Source organism: Arachis hypogaea, chromosome 16 (genome assembly GCF_003086295.3).
Source record: "Arachis hypogaea cultivar Tifrunner chromosome 16, arahy.Tifrunner.gnm2.J5K5, whole genome shotgun sequence".
Lineage (NCBI taxonomy): Eukaryota > Viridiplantae > Streptophyta > Magnoliopsida > Fabales > Fabaceae > Arachis > Arachis hypogaea.
Window position 1 is genome coordinate 55,714,133 of NC_092051.1, and position 21,453 is coordinate 55,735,585.

General features: G+C 38.1%; 1 non-coding gene across 1 annotated transcript; it reads left to right on the plus strand.

The window, feature by feature from the left end:
- The first annotated feature begins 15,701 nt into the window (after positions 1-15,701).
- Positions 15,702-15,809, plus strand: LOC112761085 (small nucleolar RNA R71). The gene has a single exon (XR_003181496.1). It is a non-coding gene; the product is annotated as a small nucleolar RNA R71 (small nucleolar RNA).
- Positions 15,810-21,453: the final 5,644 nt, after the last annotated feature.

A 21,453-nucleotide genomic window follows, 5' to 3' on the forward strand; every position in this document is an offset into this window, starting at 1 on the left:
GGACCTCTGTAGCTCAAGTTATGACCATTTGAGTGCAAAGAGGTCAGGCTGGACAGCTTAGCAGTTCCTTCAACTTCTTGTATTCCTTCCACTTTTGCATGCTTCCTTTCCATCCTTTGAGCCATTCCTGCCCTGTAATCTCTGAAATCACTTAACACACATATCACGAAATCGAATGATATAAAGGAGGATTAAAATTAATAAAATTAAGGTCAAAGAAACATGTTTTCAATCATAGCACAAAATCAGGAAGGAAAATGTAAAACATGCGATTAGTATGAATAAGTGTGCAAAGACTTGATAAAAATCACTCAATTGAGCATAAGATAAACCATAAAATAGTGGTTTATCAACCTCCCCACACTTAAACATTAGCATGTCCTCATGCTTAGCTTAAGAGAACTAAAAGAGTGAAGGGGAATAGTAAGACTTATGAAATGAAACCTATCTATATGAATGCAACTACATGCAAAATGTTTCTACCCACTTGGTTTAAAAGTAAATAAATTTTCCAAGAACAAATATAAAATGGATTCCACTAACTCAAATCATACAGTAGAGGATAGGTAAACTTGTAAGAAGATAGCTCATGAAAGCAGGGAACATAGAATCAAGCATTGAACCCTTACTGGTAGTGTATATCACTCTAATCTCTCAAGTGTCTAGGGTTAATCACTCTACTCTTCTCTAATCATGCTTTCTAAACTTTGTTCTTCATCTAACCAATCAACAAATATTTAATGTACCAATGCAAACATCATGAGGTCTTTTCAAGGTTGTAATGGGGCTAAGGTAAGGGTGATGATATATGTGTGGTCAAGTGAGCTGAAATATGAATCCTTGATTAACCTAAGCTCTTACCTAACATACATACTCTTATTTTCTTCTTAAAGCATCCTTAACTTACCCAAAATTCTCACACTTTTGTTTTACGTACTCATGCATCAACTTTTCTCTTAACTTGTATCACATATGCATTGATTTTTAATGAACTCAATTTAGCATTGGGGTAATTTTGTCCCCTTATTTATTTATTGAATTTTTTTTATAACTAGGAAAATAAACACAGCTTATCAATGCACATGGATTTTCAATTTTTTTAGTTTCACATGAGTAGGTACCCAAATTTCCATTATTTTATCATGACACATTCCATTATTAACCCATGTTCCCACAGTTTTCCCATACTTAATTAACACACAATCTCCAACTTAAGCTAACCAAGGATTCAATTTGGGGTATTACTTGTTTTTTCGCTTAAGGCTAGTAATCTGGTAAAATATAGAACAAATAGGATTAAAAGGTCCAAAGTGGCTAACAAGGGTGATTTAAAGGGTAGGCTTATTTTGGGATAAGTGAGCAAAAATCAAATAATGGCCTCAATCACATGCAAGCATGTAAATACACTAAATATTGGACATATAGAATGGAACAAAGCAAAGATTGCAATCATAGGGAAGAAAACACACAAGAATAAAAATTTATGATTAAATAATGTAACCATATAAATAAGCTCAAAATCTCACAGGTTGTGTGTTCTTAGCTATAATTCACGTTCCAATTTACAATCTTCAAACAAGTTTTAACACAAATTTTTCAATTTAGATTAGTGAAATACTATAAAATAGAGTCTTGAAAAGAAACTCATTACTTTAACCAAGCAGTGGTAAAAGAACATGCAGAAAATCAAACAAATATGCAACCAAATATGCAAATGCAACAATTAAATTAACATAGAAAATTAAACATTGGTGTTAAGAAGGAAATAACTAACCCACAGAAGTTGGTATCGACCTCCCCACACTTAAAGATTGTACCGTCCTCGGTGCATGCTAAGATGTGAGAGTGGACGGGTTGCTCCAACTAATGCTTTTCTCTAAAGATTGTGCTGATGGACTTGTTTGTCTCCCCATTTAGAAGCTTTCACTTTTCCTTCTTTGGTGGCCATCCTGAAAGAAGAGAAAAAGGAAGAAAAGTAACCCAGAAAGAAAGATAAAAAACAAATAAAGTATGGCTGGGTTAATGCCAAATAATGAGGATCTCAATTACATGGTAGCTACAACATACAATTGAAAAAAAAGTGGAAGCAAATGACATATCAATGTTGCAAAAAATTTGCAACAAAGGGGAAGAGTAAGTAATGAAAGACAATATAAAATATTACCCAACAGTGTAAAGCAAGTCACTAAGCACCATAATAATTCAAGAAAAGATGTAACAGTTGAATAAGAAAATTTAACACCAATGGTAAAATAATAAATTTAGAAAAGAAAATAAAAATATGCACAAAATTAAAATACAATGGATAAAAGTATGCAAATAAATTAAATAAAATAGAATGAAAGTGAAGAGGGATGAGAGGTTAAAGGAATGAAGAAGAAGAAAGTAAGAAAGAATAAAGAAGAAAGAAGGAAGAAGAAAGAAATAAGAAGGGGAAAGAAAAAATTAGGATTGGGGAAGAAAAGATAAGATAATTGACGCTGATCTGGATAAGCTGTGCGGCACAGGCAACGCGGACGCGTGGGGCACGCGTGATGTGTGGAAAACGATCCAACACGAAACTCACCGGCAAGTGTACCGGGTCACATCAAGTAATAATAACTCACATGAGTGAGGTCGATCCCACAGGGATTGAAGGATTGAACAATTTTAGTTTAGTAGTTGATTTAGTCAAGCGAATCAAGTATTGGTTGAGTTGTTTGCAATTGGCATAAACTAAATTGCTTGAAATGTAAAGGGAGAGGGGTAAAATGCAGTAAATTAAAGAGTAGGAAAGTAAAGAAGCAGAATCTTAAAGTGCAAGTAATGTAAATTGCAGAAACTTAGATTGCAAGAAATGTAAATGGCTGAAACTTAAAGTGCAAGAAATGTAAATTACTTGAATTATAAAAGGAATTGGGAGCTGGGATTGCAGAATTTAAACAAGAACAAGTAAATTTCATTAAACAGTAAAGTAGAGGATGAATTGAATTGAAGTAGGTCTCAAACAGAAAAGTGAAAATGCTTGAAGAGTTTAAAAACAGAAAGTGACTGGTGCTTAATTTGCAGCAATGTAAAAGATGGTTGGAGATCTCAGGGGTGCAAGAGACTAGATAACAAGTCTAGATCTTAAATCCTTCCTTGATCCAACAAGAACAATTGCAAAAGAAGTAAAGAAAAGCAAATTGCAGAGAGAGTAGAAGATGAAGAAGTAAAGTAAACAGAAATTGAAATTCAATTATGCGGAGAAAGTAAACAAGAGATCTCAAGGTGAGATTGAAACAGAAGTTCTTCAATTCTTCACCCAAGACCCAAAGCAAGAAAAGTAAAGAGTGCTCAAGCAAGAACAAGGAAGAAGAGAGATTAATTCCCCTTCCCAATTCTCTAAGATCTAAATTCAAAAGTAAAAGCTCAAAATGAAAATGAAAGTTCAAAGAAAAATCAAAGTAAAGTCTAGAGGTCTGGTATGCGAAATTGTTACTCAGGTTGTGAATTATTGTTCGAAATTGATTCCCTGGTGATGGCTCCAAAAACGGATGCACAGAACCATGGTCTAAACATATCTTCACAACTTCGCATAACTAATCAGAAGTGCACTGGGTCGTCCAAGTAATAAACCTTACGTGAGTAAGGGTCGATCCCACGGAGATTGTTGGTATGAAGCAAGCTATGGTCACCTTGTAAATCTCAGTCAGGCGGATATAAAATAGTTATGGAGTTTTCGAAATTAATACTAAAATAAGGATAGAAATACTTATGTAAATCATTGGTGAGAATTTCAGATAAGCGTATGGAGATGCATTCATTCCTCTAAACCCCTGCTTTCCTGCTGTCTTCATCCAATCAGTCTTACTCCTTTCTATGGCTGGCTTTGTGTAAGGATGTCACCGGTGCCAATGGCTACGTTCAATCCTCTCAGGAAAATGGTCCAAATGCTCTGTCACAGCACGGCTAATCGTTTGGAGGCATCACCCTTGTCGTTGGTTGCATCCTATTCCTCTCTGTGAAAATGGTCCGATGCGCTGTCACTGCATGGCTAATCATCTTGGAGGTTCTCGATCATACTGGAATAGAATTTACTATCCTTTTGCGTCTGTCACTACGCCCAGCACTCGCGAGTTTGGAGTTCATCACAGTCATTCAATTCCAGAGTCCTACTCGGAATACCACGGACAAGGTTTAGACTTTCCGGACTCTCATGAATGCCGCCATCAATCTAGCTTATACCACGAAGATTCTGATTAAGAGATCTAAGAGATACTCATTCAATCTAATGTAGAACGGAAGTGGTTGTCAGGCACGCGTTCATAGGGAATGATGATGATTGTCACGTTCATCACATTCAGGTTGAAGTGCGAATGAATATCTTAGAAACTGAATAAGTTGAATTGAATAGAAAACAGTAGTACTTTGCATTAATCCTTGAGGAACAGCAGAGCTCCACACCTTAATCTATGGAGTGCAGAAACTCTACTGTTGAAAATACATAAGTGATAATGGAGTTCATTGGTCTCGGCCCCGGAGGGGAACCGGAGTAACCAAGACTACGAATACAATGATAAAAAGTTCTATTTATAATAAACTAGTCACTAGGGTTTACAGAAGTAAGTAATTGATGCATAAATCCACTTCCGGGGCCCACTTGGTGTGTGCTTGGGCTGATCTTGAAGTCTACACGTGGAGAGGTCATTCTTGGAGTTGAACGCCAGCTTTTGTGCCAGTTTGGGCGTTGAACTCCACTTTGCAACTTGTTTCTGGCGCTGGACGCCAGAATTGGGCAGAGAGCTGGCGTTGAACGCCAGTTTGCGTCGTTTAAACTTGAGCAAAGTATGGACTATTATATATTTCTGGAAAGACCTGGATGTCTACTTTCCAATTCAATTAGAAGCGCGCCATTTTGAGTTCTGTAGCTCCAGAAAATTCATTTTGAGTGCAGGGAGGTCAGAATCCAACAGCATCAGCAGTCCTTCTTCATCCTCTGAATCTGATTTTTGCTCAAGTCCCTCAATTTCAGCCAGAAAATACCTGAAATCACAGAAAAACACACAAACTCATAGTAAAGTCCAGAAATGTGAATTTAACATAAAAACTAATGAAAATATCCCTAAAAGTAACTAGATTCTACTAAAAACATACTAAAAACAACGCCAAAAAGCGTATAAATTATCCGCTCATCACAACACCAAACTTAAATTGTTGCTTGTCCCCAAGCAACTGAAAATCAAATAGTATAAAAAAAATAAAATATACTATAAATTCCAAACTATCAATGAAACATAGCTCCAATCAAATGAGCGGGATTTATAGCTTTTTGCCTCTTGAATAGTTCTGGCATCTCACTTTATTCATTGAGGTTCAGAATGATTGGCATCTATAGGAACTCAGAGTTCAGATAGTGTTATTGATTCTCCTAGTTCAGTATGATGATTCTTGAACACAGCTATTTTATGAGTCTTGGCCGTGGCCCTAAGCACTTTGTTTTCCAGTATTACCACCGGATACATAAATGCCACAGACACATAATTGGGTGAACCTTTTCAGATTGTGACTCAGCTTTGCTAAAGTCCCCAATTAGAGGTGTCCAGGGTTCTTAAGCACACTCTTTTTTTTTTGCTTTGGACCTTGACTTTAACCGCTCAGTCTCAAGTTTTCACTTGACACCTACACGCTACAAGCACATGGTTAGGGACAGCTTGGTTTAGTCGCTTAGACCAGGATTTTATTCCTGTAGGCCCTCCTATCCACTGATGCTCAAAGCCTTGGGATCCTCTTTACTTACCCTTGCCTTTTGGTTTTAAGGGTTATTGGCTTTTTTTCTGCTTGCTTTTTCTTTCTATTTTTTTTTCGCCTATTTTTTTTCTGCAAGCTTTGTTCTTTGCTGGTTTTTCTTGCTTCAAGAATCATTTTTATGATTTTTCAGATTATCAAATAACATGTTTCCTAGTCATCATTCTTTCAAGAGCCAACATATTTAACATTCTTAAACAACAACTTCAAAAGACATATGCACTGTTCAAGCATAGATTCAGAAAACAAGAAGCATTGTCACCACATCAATATAATTAAGCTAAGTTCAAGGATAAATTCAAAACTCATGTACTTCTTGTTCTTTTGAATTAAAACATTTTTCATTTAAGAGAGGTGATGGATTCATAGGACATTCATAACTTTAAGACAAAGTTACTAACTACTAATGATCATGTAATGAAGACACAAACATAGATAAGCATTTAACATAGAGAAAATGAAAAACAGAAGAAATAAGAACAAGGAATGAATCCACCTTAGTGATGGTGGCGTTTCCTTCTTGAGGAACCAATGATGTTCTTGAGCTATTCTATGTCTCTTCCTTGTCTTTGTTGCTCCTCCCTCATTGCTTTTTGATCTTCTCTAATTTCATGAAGGATGATGGAGTGCTCTTGATGTTCCACCCTTAATTGTCCCATGTTGGAACTTAATTCTTCTAGGGAGGTGTTGATTTGCTCCCAATAGTTTTGTGGAGGAAAATGCATATGAGGCATCTCCGGGATCTCATGGTGATGAGCTTCCTGCGCCTCTTGAGCTCCATGAATGGGCTCTCTTGCTTGCTCCATCTTTTTCTTAGTGATGGGCTTCTCTTCCTCAATGTGAATGTCTCCTTCTATGGAAGCTCCAGCTGAGTAACATAGATGGCAGATAAGATGAGGAAAAGCTAGCCTTGCCCCAGGAGAGGGCTTTTCGGCTATTTTGTAGAGTTCAAGGGAGATGACTTCATGAACCTCTACTTCTTCTCCAATCATGATGCTATGGATCATGATGGCCCGATCCACAATAACTTCAGATCGGTTGCTAGTGGGGATGATGGAGCGTTGGATGAACTCCAACATCCTCTAGCCACAGGCTTGAGGTCCAATCTTCTTAGTTGAACCGGCTTGCCTTTGGAGTCAATATTCCATTGAGCTCCTTCCACACATATGTCCATGAAGACTTGGTCCAACCTTAGATTAAAGTTGACCCTTCTAGTGTAGGGGCGTTCATCTCCTTGCATCATAGGCAAGTTAAACACCAACCTCACATTTTCCGGACTAAAATCCAAGTATTTCCCCCGAACCATTGTAACATAGTTCTTTGGATCCGGGTTCTTACTTTGATCATGGTTCTTGGTGATCCATGCATTGGCATAGAACTCTTGAACCATTAGGATGCCGACTTGTTGGATGGGATTTGTTAGAACTTCCCAACCTCTTCTTTGAATTTCATGTCGGATCTCCAGATACTCATTTCTTTTGAGTTTGAAAGGGACCTCGGGGATCACCTTCTTCTTGGCCACAACATCATAGAAGTGGTCTTGATGAGCTTTGGAGATGAATCTTTCCATCTCCCATGACTCGGAGGTAGAAGTTTTTGTCTTCCCTTTCCCTTTTCTAGAGGATTCTCCGGTCTTAGGTGCCATCAATGGTAATGGAAAAACAAAAAGCTTATGCTTTTACCACACCAAACTTAGAATATTGGTCGTCCTCGAGCAAGAAAATAAAGAATTAGATGAAGAAGAAGAAGAAAAGATGGAGAAGAAGGGGGAGGTGTGTTTCGGCCAAGAAGAGAAGAGAGGGTTGTGTTGTGTGAAAATGAGGAAGAATGGAAGGCTTTATATAGGGAAGGGAGGGGGGGTTAAGGTTCGGCCATATGGGTAGGTTTGGGTGGGAAATTAATTTGAATTTTGAAGGTAGGTGATGACAAGTCATCTTAGCCTAGTTTCACTAGCTTTTTTCTTTTGTTTTCAACTGAATTATGCATTTTCTTGAGCCATAAGCAAGCCAATTGGGTAGATTTTCATGTTTCCTTTGATTTAATCAACCATGTATGAATTCATGCTATTTCATGTGGTTTTATGCTATAATTGTCACATATTATGAAAGAATGAATATCTCATGATTTTGAGCATAGCTTTGATGTGTTTGGTTGATTAATGATAGGTGAAGAAAGCTTGGAGAAAGGTTGAAGCAAGAAGGAATGGTTAGGAGGAAGAGAGGACAAAACGTTTGAGCAAAAGTTTGCCTCAAACTTTAGATCAAACTTTTGGATTAATTGAAAATGAACCAGGAAGCAAAAAGCTGGACCAAAAGTTAGCCCCTAACTTTTTGGCTAACTTTTGGGCAAAAGCTGGACCAAAAGTTAGCCCCTAACTTTTTGGCTAACTTTTGGCATGAAAAACACTCCCTGGATGAGCAAAAGTTTGCGCCAACGTTAGCCCCTAACTTTTTGGCGAACGTTGGCACATGAAAAACACTCCCTGGGCTAGCAAAAGTTTGCGCCAACGTTAGCCCCTAACTTTTTGGCTAACGTTGGCGCCATGAATAAGCAAGGGGAGGCCAACGTTGGAGCAAAAGTTAGACCCCTAACTTTTGCCCCAACGTTGGTATCAGCAAGGAAGGGTGCTGATGTGAAAAGTTGGAGCAAAAGTTAGCCCCTAACTTTTACTCCAACTTTTACTCAAGCTTTCATAATTCTAACCCGGTTCAATTCGGTTCTTCCCCAAACTCCAAGAGCAATCAACCAAGGCCTCTCTCAACCCAATTCCATCAAGAGCAAAGGCCCAATTGAAGGCTTGAAGACCATTTGAAGAACATGTATAAATAGCATAGGATTTAAGTTTTTCAGAGAGCTTCCCTTTTAGTTTTTCAGAATAGCTTTCTTTTGAGTTTTGCTTAGAGCTCACTTTTATTTTTCTTAGCATTATTGTTTAATTGAAGAGAATTTGGGAGGAGAATTGATCTCTCTTCTTCCTTGTTCTTGCCCAGCACTCTTTACTTTTCTTGTCTTGGATCTTGGGTTGGAGAATTGAAGGAAATCTGTTTCAATCTCACCTTGGGATCTTGTTTAATTCTCTGCTTAATTGAATTTCAGTTTCGGTTAATTGCTTCTTCATTTACTTTCTTTGCAATCTACATTTCCTTTGCAATTGTTGTTGTTGGATCTAGGAAGGCATTGAGATCTAGACTCGGTTTTCTAGTCTCTTGGGTCCTGAGATCCGGATTTCCTATTTTCCATTCCCTGTTTACTGATTTCATGCTCATTTACATTTCTGTTTTAAGATCCGGTTCGATTCAAGACATCCTTTACTTCTCTGTTTGTTGTAATTTACTTTTCCTTGTTTAATTTCTGCAAATCCAACTCCCAATTCCCTTTACAATTCAAGCCATTTACATTTCTTGCACTTTAAGATTCTGCAATTTACATTTCTTGCGTTCTAAGTTTCTGCCATTTAATTTCTTGCTCTTTAAGATTCAGCACTTTAAATTCCAGTTCTCTTTAATTTCATGCAATTCACCCATTTCCTTTACTTTCTATGCAATTTAAATTCTGCAAATCACAAATCTCTCAACCAAATCTTGATTCGCTTGACTAAATCAACCACTAAACTAAAATTGCTCAATCCTTCAATCCCTGTGGGATCGACCTCACTCCCGTGAGTTATTATTATTTGATGCGACCCGGTGCACTTGCCGGTTAGATTTGGGTGTTTTGGAAAAATTTGTTTCTCCACAGAAATATCCCATCAAGTTTTTGGCGCCGTTGCCGGGGATTAATTAGATTGACAATGATTAAGTGCGGTGGCAATTTAGATCAAGCACTTTTTCTTTAATTTTTGACTGACACACTAACTGTTTGAATTTTTGCCTGAGCTAATTGAAACCTCACTTTAGCAATAGAGTGAAGTTTTCTTGGTTTATCTTGCTGAATATGATTCTCATAGCTTGATAAATAAACGAGAGAAGTGATTTTCATTCATTAATCTCTCAAGTTTACCAACTGTTTGACACATGGTGTCAACTAATCCTCTGACTACATTCTGGCATGAGAATATCCAATTTTCATTTGGATTGTTTGTGATTGTGCAGGTCATGGAGGAAAGGAATCCTACAGCAAGAGGAGAAAAACTGAGGCATTATGATTTCCAGCCTCTATAATCAAAGAGCAAGATGTCAAGCTAGTGACAATAAAAGAGCGCTTGTTGGGAGGCAACCCAACCTGAGGTAGTTTTCTTTTCATATCTATTTCAATAAAAAGGTTAATTAGTTTTATCAATATTGCAAGAAGCTAAGTTTGGTGTTGCACACCAAAACACTATAAGGGAGAATGAAGAATTCTAAGTTTGGTTTTCCACCAAAATCCCATCATAAACACACATTCTCACTTTCTGCATAATGCTAGCTTCAAGCATTTAGATAAACTAGTTAACTGTTCTGCTGTTTCCTAGTTTTCAGTTTTATTGCTTTTGAAAAAAAAAAAAGAAAAAGAGTTTCACACATGGTTAATTCAATGCATGAGAACCATTGGCAAGGTACTAAGTTTTGTGTTCCCACACCAAAGTAAGTTCAAAAGCCCACAAATAAATCATGCAAGCTAACCATTTCTTCTTTCAAGTGCTTGGGGAACAAGCAACTTTCAATATCACTGCAGAGTACCATACAAACTTTTAGGAGATTAAGCATCATCAACCAAAGAGATGAAAGATGAATGCGAAGGCCAGCAATGATGATGATGAGAAGAAGGAAAGCAAGCGAACTCCAAAAGGTTGTATTGTTAAGTGATTATTTTACATCAAACACTGCTATGATTGAAAGTGATATAATACCCCTGCCTGCCTTCATAGCATAGTTTTTCTGTAATTCAATAACTAAGATGCTTGACTATTCACAACACTACATTTTTCACACTTGTTTGCACTCAATATTTCAAAAATGTATCACATGAAAGTTCTTTGAAAAGAAGGATTGAGGAATCAAACAATTTTGAGGCAAGCAAAAGATTAGGAGAAGTGGTGGTTCTAGTTGTATGATTATGTATTGAGGTTGCATGCTTGTGAAAACTTGCATGGGAGCTCATAGGCAGGACATGAAGTTCAAAGAAGTATTGTGGAGATTCTCAAAAATCTATTGATCCTAGAAGCAGCAAACAAAACAAAAGAAAATAAAGAAAATACAAAAGCAAAAAAAGAACATGGCCCAAGGCTCTGAGCATCAATTACTAGGCAGAAAAGAAAGAAGAAACAAAACTCAAAGAGTTGTTAGCCTAGTAAATGCTTGTGGTTGAGCTGTGTCAAGGAAAGAGGCTTGAGCAAGTAAATCCTTAGGGGTGCTTTAACACCTAATACCTTAAAACCAACTTGTTTAGGAGTATTGATTGAAAGCTTATCTAAAGAGCCGCTTTGAGACATGACACTTAGAGTCAAGGCCAAAGCACAGAAACTATAAGCTGCTTCAAGGTGACTACATATAAAGAGATCTCCATGATACCATTTGGATGAAAATCCTAAGACCTAAGACTCCCAATATGTGAGGACTAGTGAGCACTGAAACCCTTGCATGAGCATATGATTTAGAGTTCACCCCACTGACACTTAATCACTTCACTCACGGGACCTTACAATTTATTCTTCAATCCGTCTTAAGTGAAAGAACCTATGAGCATAATTCATTTCTTGCTTGGGGACAAGCAAGCTTTAAGTTTGGTGTTGTGATGACAAGTCATCTTAGCCTAGTTTCACTAGCCTTTTTCTTTTGTTTTCAACTGAATTATGCATTTTCTTGAGCCATAAGCAAGCCAATTGGGTAGATTTTCATGTTTCCTTTGATTTAATCAACCATGTATGAATTCATGCTATTTCATGAGGTTTTATGCTATAATTGTCGCATATTATGAAAGAATGAATATCTCATGATTTTGAGCATAGCTTTGATGTGTTTGGTTGATTAATGATAGGTGAAAAAAGCTTGGAGAAAGGTTGAAGCAAGAAGGAATGGTTAGGAGGAAGAGAGGACAAAAAGTTTGAGCAAAAGTTTGCCTCAAACTTTAGATCAAACTTTTGGATTAATTGAAAATGAACCAGGAAGCAAAAAGCTGGACCAAAAGTTAGCCCCTAACTTTTTGGCTAACTTTTGGCATGAAAAACACTCCCTGGATGAGCAAAAGTTTGCGCCAACGTTAGCCCCTAACTTTTTGGCTAACGTTGGCACATGAAAAACACTCCCTGGGCTAGCAAAAGTTTGCGCCAACGTTAGCCCCTAACTTTTTGGCTAACGTTGGCGCCATGAATAAGCAAGGGGAGGCCAACGTTGGAGCAAAAGTTAGACCCCTAACTTTTGCCCCAACGTTGGTATCAGCAAGGAAGGGTGCTGATGTGAAAAGTTGGAGCAAAAGTTAGCCCCTAACTTTTACTCCAACTTTTACTCAAGCTTTCATAATTCCAACCCGGTTCAATTCAGTTCTTCCCTAAACTCCAAGAGCAATCAACCAAGGCCTCTCTCAACCCAATTCCATCAAGAGCAAAGGCCCAATTGAAGGCTTGAAGACCATTTGAAGAACGTGTATAAATAGCATAGGATTTAAGTTTTTCAGAGAGCTTCCCTTTTAGTTTTTCAGAATAGCTTTCTTTTGAGTTTTGCTTAGAGCTCACTTTTATTTTTCTTAGCATTGTTGTTTAATTGAAGAGAATTTGGGAGGAGAATTGATCTCTCTTCTTCCTTGTTCTTGCCCAGCACTCTTTACTTTTCTTGTCTTGGTTCTTGGGTTGGAGAATTGAAGGAAATCTGTTTCAATCTCACCTTGGGATCTTGTTTAATTCTCTGCTTAATTGAATTTTAGTTTCAGTTAATTGCTTCTTCATTTACTTTCTTTGCAATCTACATTTCCTTTGCAATTGTTCTTGTTAGATCTAGGAAGGCATTGAGATCTAGACTCGGTTTTCTAGTCTCTTGGGTCCTGAGATCCGGATTTCCTATTTTCCAATCCCTGTTTACTGATTTCATGCTCATTTACATTTCTGTTTTAAGATCCGGTTCGATTCAAGACATCCTTTACTTCTCTGTTTGCTGCAATTTACTTTTCCTTGTTTAATTTCTGCAAATCCAACTCCCAATTCCCTTTACAATTCAGGCCATTTACATTTCTTGCACTTTAAGATTCTGCAATTTACATTTCTTGCGTTCTAAGTTTCTGCCATTTAATTTCTTGCTCTTTAAGATTCAGCACTTTAAATTCCAGTTCTCTTTAATTTCATGCAATTCACCCATTTCCTTTACTTTCTATGCAATTTAAATTCTGCAAATCACAAATCTCTCAACCAAATCTTGATTCGCTTGACTAAATCAACCACTAAACTAAAATTGCTCAATCCTTCAATCCCTGTGGGATCGACCTCACTCCCGTGAGTTATTATTACTTGATGCGACCCGGTGCACTTGCCGGTTAGATTTGGGTGTTTTGGAAAAATTTGTTTCTCCACAGAAATATCCCATCAGTAGGTGGAGTTTATTGGGTAGGTTTATGGGGAAGAGTGGGTGGATGTGAGTGGTGAAGGGTTAATAGGGAAGAGAGATTGAGGTGATAGGTGAAGGGTTTTAGGGAAGAGTGTTTATTGGGAATAGAGGATGATTGAGAAGAGAGAAGAGAGTGAGTGGAGGTAGGTGGGGATCCTGTGGGGTCCACAGATCCTAAGATGATCCTGTGGGTCCACAGATCCTGAGGTGATCCTGTGGGGTCCACAGATCCTGAGGTGTTCAAGGATTTACAACCTTGCACCAAATTAGGCATGTAAAATGCCCTTGCACACAACTCTGGGCGTTCAGCGCCAGGTTGGTGCCCATTTTGGGCGTTCAACGCCCATTTGTTGCCCATTTCTGGCGTTGAACGCCAGAACCATGCTTGTTCTGGGCGTTCAGCGCCAGCTCCTCTCTAAGGTGCAATTCTGGCAATCAGCGCCCAGTTGATGCCCATTTTGGGCGTTCAGCGCCCAGATACTGCCCATTTTGGGCGTTCAGCACCAGAACCATACTCTGTTCTGACGTTGAACGCCAGGCAGGTGCTTCCTCCAGGGTGTGATTTTTCTTCTGCTGTTTTTGATTCTGTTTCTAAATTTTTCGTTTATTTTGTGATTCCACATGATCATGAACCTAAGAAAATATGAAAAAAATAAAATTAGATAAATAAACATTGGGTTGCCTTCCAACAAGCGCTTCTTTAATGTCAATAGCTTGACAGTGGGCTCTCATGGAGCCTCACAGATGTGCAGAGCTTTGTTGAGACCTCCCAATACCAAACTTAGAGTTTGGATATGGGGGTTTGACACCAAACTTAGAGTTTGGTTGTGGCCTCCCAACACCAAACATAGAGTTTGACTGTGGGGGCTTTGGTTGACTCTGCTTTGAGAGAAGCTTTTTCTGCTTCCTCTCCATGGATGCAGAGAGAGATCCTTGAGTTGTAAACACAAGGTTGTCCTTATTTAATTGAAGGATCAATTCTCCTCTGTCCACATCAATCACAGCTCTTGCTGTGTCTAGGAAGGGTCTTCCTAGGATGATGGATTCATCCTCTTCCTTTCCAGTATCCAAGACTATGAAATCAGCAGGGATGTCAAGGCCTTCAACCTTTACTAACACGTCCTCTACTTGTCCATAAGCCTGTTTTCTTGAATTGTCTGCCATCTCTAATGAGATTTTAGCAGCTTGCACCCCATAGATTCCCAGTTTCTCTATTACAGAGAGGGGCATGAGGTTTATTCCTGAACCAAGGTCACACAGAACCTTAAAGATCATGGTGCCTATGGTACAAGGTATTATGAACTTTCCAGGATCTTGTCTCTTCTGAGGCAATGTCAGTTGATCCAGATCACTTAGTTCATTGGTGAACAAGGGAGGTTCATCTTCCCAAGTTTCAATACCAAATAATTTGGCATTTAGCTTCATGATTGCACCAAGGAACTTGGCAGCTTGCTCTTCAGTAACATCCTCATTCTCTTCAGAAGAAGAATACTCATCAGAGCTCATGAATGGCATAAGGAGGTTCAATGGAATCTCTATGGTCTCTAGATGAGTCTCAGATTCCTTAGGTTCCTCAGAGGGAAGCTCCTTATTGATCACTGGACGTCCCAGGAGGTCTTCCTCCTTGGGATTCACATCCTTCTCCTCTTTTGTGGGTTCGGCCATGGCAATTAATTCAATGGCCTTGCACTCTCCTTTTGTGTTCTCTTCTGTATTGCTTGGGAGAGTACTAGGAGGGATTTCAGTGATCCTTTTACTCAGTTGGCCCACTTGTGCTTCCAAATTTCTAATGGAAGACCTTGTTTCATTCATGAAACTCACAGTGGCCTTAGATAGATCAGAGACTAAATTTGCTAAGCTAGATGGATTCTGCTCAGAATTCTCTGTCTGTTGCTGAGTGGATGATGGAAAAGGCTTGCTATTGCTAAACCTGTTTCTTCCACCATTATTAAAGCCTTGTTGAGGCTTTTGATCCTTCCATGAGAGATTTGGGTGATTTCTCCATGATGGATTATAGGTGTTTCCATATGGTTCACCCATGTATTTTAACTCTGCTATTGCAGGGTTCTCAGGATCATAAGCTTCTTCCTCAGAAGATGCCTCTTGAGTACTGTTGGATGCAGCTTGCATTCCATTCAGATTCTGAGAAATCATATTGACTTGCTGAGTCAATATTTTATTCTGAGCCAATATGGCATTCAGAGTATCAATTTTAAGAACTCTCTTTTTCATAGGCGTCCCATTACTCACAGGATTCCTCTCAGAAGTGTACATAAACTGGTTATTAGCAACCATGTCAATGAGTTCTTGAGCTTCTGCAGGCGTTTTCTTTAGGTGAATGGATCCACCTGCAGAAGTATCCAATGACATCTTTGATAGCTCAGATAAACCATCATAGAATATATCCAGGATGGTCCATTCTGAAAGCATGTCAGAAGGACACTTTTTGGTCAGCTACTTGTATCTTTCCCAAGCTTCATAGAGGGATTCACCTTCTTTCTGTCTGAAGGTTTGAACATCAGCTCTAAGCTTGCTCAGCTTTTGAGGAGGAAAGAACTTGGCTAAGAAAGCCGTGACCAGCTTATCCCAAGAGTTCAGGCTGTCTTTGGGTTGAGAGTCCAACCATATTCTAGCTCTTTCTCTTACAGCAAAAGGGAAAATCATGAGCCTGTAGACTTCAGGATCTACTCCATTAGTCTTAACAGTATCACAGATCTGCAAGAATTCAGTTAAGAACTGAAAAGGGTCTTCAGATGGAAGTCCATGAAATTTGCAGTTCTGCTGCATCAGAGAAACTAGCTGAGGTTTCAGCTCAAAATTGTTTGCTCCAATGGTAGGAATGGAGATGCTTCTTCCATATTGGAATTAGGTGCAGTAAAGTCACCAAGCATTCTCCTTGCATTATTGTTATTGGGTTCGGCTGCCATCTCCTTTACTTGTTCGAAATTTTCAATAAGGTTGTCTCTGGATTGTTGTAATATAGCTTCTCTTAGTTTTCTCTTCAGAGTCCTTTCAGGTTCTGGATCAGCTTCAACAAGAATGCCTTTTTCTTTGTCCCTGCTCATAAGAAAGAGAAGAGAAAAAGAAAAGAAGAGGAATCCTCTTTGTTACAGTAAAGAGGTTCCTTATTGTTAGTAGAAGAAGAAAAGGAATAGGGGTGAAGAAGAATGAAGAATCCAAACACGAAGGTGATGATAGGAGCAGAGATGTGAGATGAAGAGAAGTGTTAGTAGATGAATAAATAAATAGAAGGAGATGAGGGAGAAGGATTTTCGAAAATAATTTTTGCAAAAGAGTTAGTGATTTTTGAAAATTGAAAAAGGTTAGTAGTTTTTCAAAAATTCAAGTAAAAAATAAAATAATTAGCCTAATTAAAAAGAAATTTTGAAAAAGAGGGAGGATTTTTTTGAAAATTAGAGAAAGAGAGTTAGTTAGGTAGTTTTGAAAAAGGTAAGAAACAAACAAAAAGTTAGTTAGTTAGTTGAAACAAATTTTGAAAAGATAAGAAGTTAGGAGGTTAGAAAAGATATTTTGCAATCACTTTTTTGAAAAAGGTAAGATAAGAAGATATTTTTGAAAAGATATGATAGAAATTAGTTTTTGAAAAAGATTTGATTTTTAAAATCTCAATTAATGACTTGATTCACAAGAAATCACAAGATATGATTCTAGAACTTAAAGTTTGAATCTTTCTTAACAAGTAAGTAACAAACTTGAAATTTTTGAATCAAAACATTAATTGATGATGTTATTTTCGAAAATATGATGTAAAATTAAGAAAAAGATTTTTGAAAAATATTTTTGAAATTTTCGAAAATAACTAAAAAAATTGAAAAAAGATTTGATTTTTGAAAAAGATTTTGAAAAAGATAAGATTTTTTTTTTAAATTGAAAATTTGATTTGACTCATAAAAACAACTAGATTTTAAAAATTTTTGAAAAAGTCAAATCTAATTTTCGAAATTTTAAGAGAGAACAAGGGAAAGATATTTTTTTTTATTTTTGAATTTTTATGATGAGAGAGAAAAACAAGAAAAATGATGCAATGCATGAAAGTTATGGATCAAAACAATGAATGCATGCAAGAATGCTATGAATGTCAAGATGAACACCAAGAACACTATGAAGATCATGATGAACATCAAGAACACATTTTTGAAAAATTTTTAATGCAAAGAAAATATGCAAGACACCAAACTTAGAATTCTTTAATGCTTAGACATAAAGAATTCAGGAATGCATATGAAAAACAAGAAAAGACACAAAACATGCAAATGCAAAGATCAAACAAGAAGACTTACCAAGAACAACTTGAAGATCATGAAGAACACTATGAATGCATGAATTTTTTTCGAAAAATGCAAGATGAACATGCAATTGACACCAAACTTATAACATGACTCAAGACTCAAACAAGAAACACAAAAAATATTTTTGATTTTTATGATTTTATGATTTTTTTGTATTTTCTTTTAATTTTTTTCGAAAATCATTTTGAAAAAGAAAAATAAGGATTCCAAAATTTTTTTAATATGAAATCCAGGAATCTTATGCTCTTTAGTCTAAAGCTCCAATCAAAGGGTCAGGCATGGCTTAATAGCCAGCCAAGCTTTAGTATGTAACTCAGACATGACACGCCTAACATGCCCTACAGGCATGGCTTTACAGCCAGCCAGGCTTCAACATGCTTTATGAAACACTAGAATTCATTCTTAAAAATTCTGAAGAAAAAATTTTTTTTTTTTGAAAACAAAGGAGAAATTTTTGAAAGATTTTTTTGAAAAATTTTTTTTGAAAACTTTTTGAAAAGAAAACGAAAAGAAAGTTACACAATCTGAGCAACAAGATAAATCGTCAGTTGTCCAAACTCGAACGATCCCCGGCAACGGCGCCAAAAACTTGGTGTTGTTGCCGGATCAAACTTGGCACTGATGTTACCGGACCAAAAGCTTGCCGAAAACTCGAACAATCCCCGGCAACGGCGCCAAAAACTTGGTGTTGTTGCCGGATCAAACTTGGCACTGATGTTACCGGACCAAAAGCTTGTCGAAAACTCGAACAATCCCCGGCAACGGCGCCAAAAACTTGGTATGTGAAATTGTTACTCAGGTTGTGAATTATTGTTCGAAATTGATTCCCTGGCGATGGCTCCAAAAACGGATGCACAGAACCATGGTCTAAACATATCTTCACAACTTCGCATAACTAACCAGCAAGTGCACTGGGTCGTCCAAGTAATAAACCTTACGTGAGAAAGGGTCGATCCCACGGAGATTGTTGGTATGAAGCAAGCTATGGTCACCTTGTAAATCTCAGTCAAGCGGATATAAAATAGTTATGGAGTTTTTGAAATTAATACTAAAATAAGGATAGAAATACTTATGTAAATCATTGGTGAGAATTTCAGATAAGCGTATGGAGATGCATTCATTCCTCTGAACCCCTACTTTCCTGCGGTCTTCATCCAATCAGTCTTACTCCTTTCTATGGCTGGCTTTGTGTAAGGATGTCACCGGTGCCAATGGCTACTTTCAATCCTCTCGGGAAAATGGTCCAAATGCTCTGTCACAACACGGCTAATCGTCTGGAGGCATCACCCTTGTCGTTGGTTGCATCCTATTCCTCTCTGTGAAAATGGTCCGATGCGCTGTCACTGCATGGCTAATCATCTTGGAGGTTCTCGATCATACTGGAATAGAATTTACTATCCTTTTGCGTCTGTCACTACGCCCAGTACTCGCGAGTTTGGAGTTCGTCACAGTCATTCAATCCCAGAGTCCTACTCGGAATACCACGGACAAGGTTTAGACTTTCCGGACTCTCATGAATGCCGCCATCAATCTAGCTTATACCACGAAGATTCTGATTAAGAGATCTAAGAGATACTCATTCAATCTAATGTAGAACGGAAGTGGTTGTCAGGCACGCGTTCATAGGGAATGATGATGATTGTCACGTTCATCACATTCAAGTTGAAGTGCGAATGAATATCTTAGAAACTGAATAAGTTGAATTGAATAGAAAACAGTAGTACTTTGCATTAATCCTTGAGGAATAGCAGAGCTCCACACCTTAATCTATGGAGTGCAGAAACTCTACCATTGAAAATAAATAAGTGATAATGGAGTTCATTGGTCTCGGCCCCAGAGGGGAACCGGAGTAACCAAGACTACGAATACAATGATAAAAAGTTCTATTTATAATAAACTAATCACTAGTGTTTACAGAAGTAAGTAACTGATGCATAAATCCACTTCCGGGGCCCACTTGGTGTGTGCTTGGGCTGAGCTTGAAGTCTACACGTGGAGAGGTCATTCTTGGAGTTGAACGCCAGCTTTTGTGCCAGTGTGGGCGTTGAACTCCACTTTGCAACTTGTTTCTGGCGCTGGACGCCAGAATTGGGCAGAGAGCTTGTGTTGAACGCCAGTTTGCGTCGTTTAAACTTGGGCAAAGTATAAACTATTATATATTGCTGGAAAGCCCTGGATGTCTACTTTCCAATGCAATTGAAAGCGCGCCATTTTGAGTTCTGTAGCGCCATAAAATCTATTTTGAGTGCAGAGAGGTCAGAATCCAACAGCATCAGCAGTCCTTCTTCAACCTCTGAATCTGATTTTTGCTCAAGTCCCTCAATTTCAGCCAGAAAATACCTGAAATCACAGAAAAACACACAAACTCATAGTAAAGTCCAGAAATGTGAATTTAACATAAAAGCTAATGAAAACATCCCTAAAAGTAACTAGATTCTACTAAAAACATACTAAAAATAACGCCAAAAAGCGTATAAATTATCCGCTCATCAAGGTCCTAATTACATCAAACTAGCTCCTATTTATACACTTTCTATTCTTGGATTTTGGAATTTGGATGGGCTTGTGATTTGGTGAAGAAATGAATTAAATTGTATTTTTAATTGAATTTTCAGCCCATGTGAAAATTTGCTCCCAGGAAAATGCTCAGCTCAAGTGGGGAGCTGAGCATTGAAGCTTTGTGTGGGGAGTCTTGCGTAGCGTGCTAGGCTGGGGAAGGCACCAGGGGAATGCTCTGCTCACAAGGTGAGCTGAGCATTGGGGCCTTGTGCGCATGTCTTGCTCCCTGGCCGTGTCAAATGTTCCGCCTTGCCTTCCTTGGTCCGTGTCAATTGTTGCACGCTTTCCTTCCCTGGACCGTGTCAAGCATGCTCATGAGTAGCGCTTTGCTCTCCAAGTGAGCTGAGCATTGGAGCTTCCAAGGAAGGTCCTTGGTTTGAACCTTGAGGAATGCACGCTGGTTTCTTTTCTTTGTGAGGGAAGTAGCGCTTCTCTCTCCTCTCTTCCTTGAGGTGCTTGGTTCGAACCTTGGAGGATGCTTTTGGCCAATTCTTGGCTTATTTTCCTTGTGAGTAGCGCTCCCCCACTCCCCTTTGGTTCTTGGTTCGACCTTTGGAGAAGGCATTTGGCAAACAATTTTCTTGAATTTCTTTTGATGAATGCCCGATAATGCTCCCTTGGTGAGCTGAGCATTGTTTTTCCTTTCCTTGTTTCTTGGCTTCAAATTGTGCTCAGCTCACAAGGGGAGCAGAGCATTGAAGCCTTGCCTCCTTGGTTCATTGTTGTGCTCCTTTGGAGAGCACTGAGCTCTTGGGGAGAGCACTATGGCTTCCCTCCTTCATTGTGCCACGCTTCCTCATTTCCTTTGCCACACTATTTTCTTTCTTGGGCCACACTTCTTAAGCCACGCTTTCTTCTTTTCTTCTTTTCTTCACCTATAAGAAATCAAAACAACCAATCAAAGTATCACCACATTCACAAGGCTTATAAATCATTAAAACTCAATTAAATTTAGCTTAAACCTCATGATTTAGCATCAATTAAATGGTGGTTGTTTGATTCAAAGAAACCATGCATTTCCTTTCCAAATTACTTACTTAGAATGCAAAAAAGTGCATAAAACCAAATAAAAACAAAGAAAAAAACTAGTGAAACTAGGCTAAGATGACTTATCATCACAATACCAAACTTAAAACTTGCTTGTCCCCAAGCAAGCATTAAACATAAGAGAAGATAAAATGAAATAGAGAAGCATGCATGTCCTTATTCGGCAGATAGTTGAATTTGGTTTATGGGGTTTTATGCAGATCAAAAGTAGCTAATTTATTACTTGCTGTCAAAACAAACCATGTTTCCTCAAGGGTTCA